The sequence below is a fragment of the Cucurbita pepo genome, chromosome 8 (assembly GCF_057944985.1).
Source record: "Cucurbita pepo subsp. pepo isolate OVF chromosome 8, ASM5794498v1, whole genome shotgun sequence".
Lineage (NCBI taxonomy): Eukaryota > Viridiplantae > Streptophyta > Magnoliopsida > Cucurbitales > Cucurbitaceae > Cucurbita > Cucurbita pepo.
The window spans coordinates 5,081,392-5,086,345 of NC_141805.1; the positions used below are offsets into that span (position 1 = coordinate 5,081,392).

Below are 4,954 nucleotides of genomic sequence, written 5' to 3' on the forward strand. Positions count from 1 at the left end.
CATGATCGTGATATCTGGCACACGATCATAGACAACATGCTTTTGACAAGCGTTACCATGAAGTGTGTAGACATGGTGCACATACTTTCTCTTAGGCATGGATGAGTTGGGATGCGTCACGGTCATGTTTGTCTTAGGCGTGTTGCCTATGACCACAAGCTCATTCCAAACTTTTTTTACTCAGCTTTCATGTTAGCTAGTCACTAATTATTTTATTATTATAATTTATATGTATATGACTCCTCGTCATTTTGATGTCTACTTCTACCAAAGCCAATTGTCTCAAAATATACTATAAAAGGATGCGACTAGTTGTCAATTCCTCCTACTTCAGTTATGTTATTTCCTTGCTAGCCTATAACATTGCTTCCTTAAAATTTTTTTCCAAACTTTTTCAAAAACTTTCTTTGTCCATGTTTTCTAAAACTATTTTTCAAGAGTGAGACTAGAGACTTGAGCATATATCGTCCAAGCTAACAACAACCAAAGTTTTAGTTGGCTGACATACTTGAGAACAAGAGTAAATACCATACAATTGGATTGCGAGACTCTAAAGAGTGTGATTAACGGTTGGTATTAGAATTGAGTTGGCTTCTACAATTCGAGTTAACAAACATGTCCACTGAAAAACAATCAAGCAAGTTTCATGTTGAGTGGTTGGTAGAAATATGAACCGGCCCAACAGGTAGAATTATATAGTGGATACCACTTAATCAAAATAGTTAGAATTTGAATGCCACAAAGGGCAGCCCTCCACGCCTTCTATGGAAAATTTAAAACATATTCCAAAGCTAAATATGAGACGAGAGAAGTTGAAACATTACTAGTCGAAAACATTAAAAGACCTTGTAGGACTTTACCTACTCTTTAGAAGAAAGTTGGAGATATTGAAGAGAAAGTCAAATGGGACATACAGAAGAGATAGTGCAACGTGACTTTATGTATGTTGAGACTTGGTTAACCACACATTGAAAGGAATACTATGGTCAGTTTTGGAGCCACCCACAACTTCATTAGAAATCTTGAAGCAAAATGGTTGAACATTCTCTAGCATCAAGATACAGGAAGTATGAAAACCGTCAACTCAATGGCCCTACTCATTTCAGAAATTGCAAAGAGAACTTTGATCAAATTGAATTTGTGATTGTGAAGATGGACGACTTCAACGTCGTGTTGAGGATATCTTGTGGTTATGAGATCCAACCCCACCATTGTTCAAACCAATACCCGATAACTAAAAAGGGTAAGAAGATGATGTCGGTGTTACAATTGAGGTGAGACATCGGTCATTATGAACCCAGTCTCACGATCGTCCCTATGGTTGAAGATAAAATATCGAATGAGTCAATTTCAATAAAGATCTAGTAGTTGCTAAAAAAACATGATGACATAGGATGGATCATAAATTTGATTTATTATTGGGAACAAGATTGCCCACCAGATACAGTATTGTACTTACAAACTTCCTAAGCAATTAAATAACTTGTAGAATGCCAGGTTTATTATACCTACAAATCATTCCTCCAATAATCTAAGCATCATAAGTAGTTAATCAAATTGGACATCTCAGTGTTATAATCGAAGCTTCTGCTATGAGTTTAACATGATTATTCCCTTCACATGATTCTTCCAAGCATGGTTCATTATATCGTGCGGTTAGAAGGATCTTCGTGTTACTAAAGAATGTTGAGGTACCATGTTTATTCTTGTCTTGGCGGTATTGTTAAACTATGCTCATCAACAAATTTCTTATAATAAGAGTTTTTCACCATTTCTAAAGCGATTTTTTTTTTTCACCATTCAATTTGAGAACACAACTGCGTAGTCTTGACCTACTTGTGATGTTTTCGTTAGACCTTTCGGTTCTTTTCTCTAAATGTTTTGTCTGACTATACACAAAATGTGGCTCTGATATCAACTGTCATGGTCGTACATTTTCAATTGTGAGTAGCCTTTATTTTGCTCGGTCATGATGAATGGAATAAACTCTTTTATCAACTTAGTAGAAACATCGGGAACCGTGTTGATTTTTATTAACCATTAAAACAAAACAATAAAAGTGTTGATTTTTATTAAGAATTAAAACAAAGCAAAGAATACAACTCTATCTCTATAGAAACCTCGGTCAAGATTCAAGTATCCCAACATTCTTCCTATTCTACAAAATCTTATAACTCGAATACAAGGTTAAGACTTGTGAGAGCCTCTTGAAGTCTTGAAAGAAAATTTGATTGGAGATTGAAAGAAAATGAGAGTTTCAAGAAAATTATTTGAAGGAATAGTTCCATTCTCCCCATAAAATGGGAGAGATTTGTGTGCTCTTGGCTTTTGGCTAGGTTCTATTTATAAGTTTTTTTAAATAATATATTAGGATATAATATCTCATACAAATTATATTTAAATATTATAAAATATCATAGTTAAAAATCTCATTCGAATTTTAAATATATTTTATTTAATATATCAATTTGTATTAATTGATTTAATATTTAATGGTATCAAATTTAATAAATATATTATTTAATATATTAAATATTAATTTAAACTTTTAAATTAAATATATTTTATCTATTTATTTAATATATTTAATATATTAAACATTAATTTATAAATTAAATATATTTTTTCTTTTATATTTAATATATTTAATATATATAATATATTAAATATTAATTTAGATTCTCTAAATTTTCTAAACAATTTAAATCGAATCTTCTTTTAGCATTACTAATAGGTAGCCAAGGGTCTTATGGACCTAAGATTATAAGTTCAAATTAAAAAATTAATTAATTAAACTATTTAATTAATCAATTTCATTAATTAACTATAGTTTCGTGGAGCGTCCGTCCGGTGTCTGATGGACACCAAATTTGGCAAGCATTCATATTTCATATGGACGAACTTAATTCTAGATCCACAAACACCGTCCTCATCAATCGCATCATGACATTCGTCTGTCTTGACCTTCACGTAACTAAATGGATGCCACTTGAGGGTCGTCACTTTACTTGTGTCAATGTGAGGGTCACAAACTAGTATCTTCATAATATGGTTATGATACTAAGCATACTTGAGCTAAACACCTCATAATTTTTTTTGCTCCATAAGAAAACAAAGTTCAAATAAAAAGTCGAAAGTAAAAAAGAAGATGGAATATAATTATACAACTACCCATCTGAGTGTAGCTCAATTGAAAATTTGAATTTCTCATCTCGACCCATTGTTGAACTCGTGCAAAAGAAACCGAAAAACATTCATACAAATAAGCTCATCAAAATTCCGTTCACTACCAAAAATTATTTGTGGAAGCCACCATAATGAAGATGATAATTTTAAGCCGTGTGAATTGGAGAAAGTCAAAATATTAAATTGGCAAATACATTAATAGAGATTAGTCTTCGGGCATTATGTACACATATAAATATTGTCCCCCTCTCTTCCATTGTCCCATCCATCGCACAATAACACTCCTTTGTCGGCCGCTTTCCCTCCCAATATCCCACCACTCTCTCTGTGTCCGCCATGAAAATGCAACACCACCTTGAGCTCAATCCTCTGACCAGATCCACCAGCACCACCAGTACAAGCAGCACCACCAAAATGCTACAACCCTCTTCCACCTTCAATCCTCCCCAGATGGCCATTGTTCCCAACCCTCCCTCCGCCACGTCCTCTCACAAATCCCATTCTCTATCCAATAGAGCCTCTTCCCTCCTCCACTCTCTCTTCCAATTCCTCTTCCACCGCCGCAACTCTCTCTCTCTCTCTCTCACTCTCGGTCTCACTCTCCGCCGCAAACTCACCGGCACCCTCTTCGGCCACCGTCACGGCCACGTCACCTTCTCCCTCCAGCTGGACCCACGTGCCCAACCCCTTTCGCTGCTCCATCTCGACATTTCCACCACCGCTCTCCTCAAGGAGATGTCGTCAGGCCTCCTCCGCATCGCCCTCGAAGCCCACAAACTCCCTGGCCGAGCCCAGCCCAGTAAGCTCCTCAAACAGCCCAAATGGACCATGTACTGCAACGGTAGGGAAACTGGCCTCGCCCTCTCACGCACCTGCGAGCCCTACGACCGCCACGTCTTGAACACTATCCGGACAGTGTCAGTCGGAGCCGGAGTCATTCCTGTCCTCCACGACGGAAGCAAAGGCGGCGCGTGCTCCGAACTCGGTGAATTGGTGTACATGAGAGCCGAGTTTGAACGTGTAGTTGGAAGCTCCGACTCAGAAGCTTTGTTCATGATTAATCCCGATGGAAATTGCGGCTCTGAATTAAGTATTTTTTTGCTTAGAATATGAAAAAAGGAGATAAAAATAATAATAAATTAGTCTTTTATTTTTTATTTTTTTTTTTATTTTTATTTTATGGGTTGAAAATTAGATGAGAAAAAATGTATCCAAATTATCACTTTTTGATAGAATAGTGAAATAAAATTACTTTGCATATTATTCTTTTTTTTATTTTATTTTATGAATATTATATCTACCATTATTAAGGTGGAGATTAAATATGTAACAACTAAAACTTGATCTAAAGTTGGTGAATAATAATACTCACTTAAGTTAAGCAAAAAACAGATCATATCTTTCAAAATACTTTATATCCAAATTATTATCAAAATAACTCCAATCCACACCAAATCAGATTGCCTTTTTTCGTGTAATATTTAATAATGTTAAAAATAAATATTAAAAAAATGGGAAAATGTTTGGAGAAAACCAGGAGCATGAGTGGCCGTAGATTAGACGCGCAATATTTTCGTGTTATTTTATTCCTCGTGGGTGGACACGTCATATGTTTTTTTATTTTTTAAATTAAAAAAAAAAATCTCCTCGGTTTTGTCTCCTTATATAAATATGTTTTTATTTAATAATAAAGTTCAATAATATAGTCACAAGCAGCGCAGACAAATTAACGTATAGCTGCATGGGTGTTCTGGATTCTCAACACGTT

At 35.0% G+C, this 4,954-nt stretch overlaps 1 pseudogene; it reads left to right on the forward strand.

The window, feature by feature from the left end:
• Positions 1-3,462: 3,462 nt before the first annotated feature.
• On the forward strand, positions 3,463-4,352 carry LOC111801063 (protein MIZU-KUSSEI 1 pseudogene; annotated as a pseudogene).
• Positions 4,353-4,954: the final 602 nt, after the last annotated feature.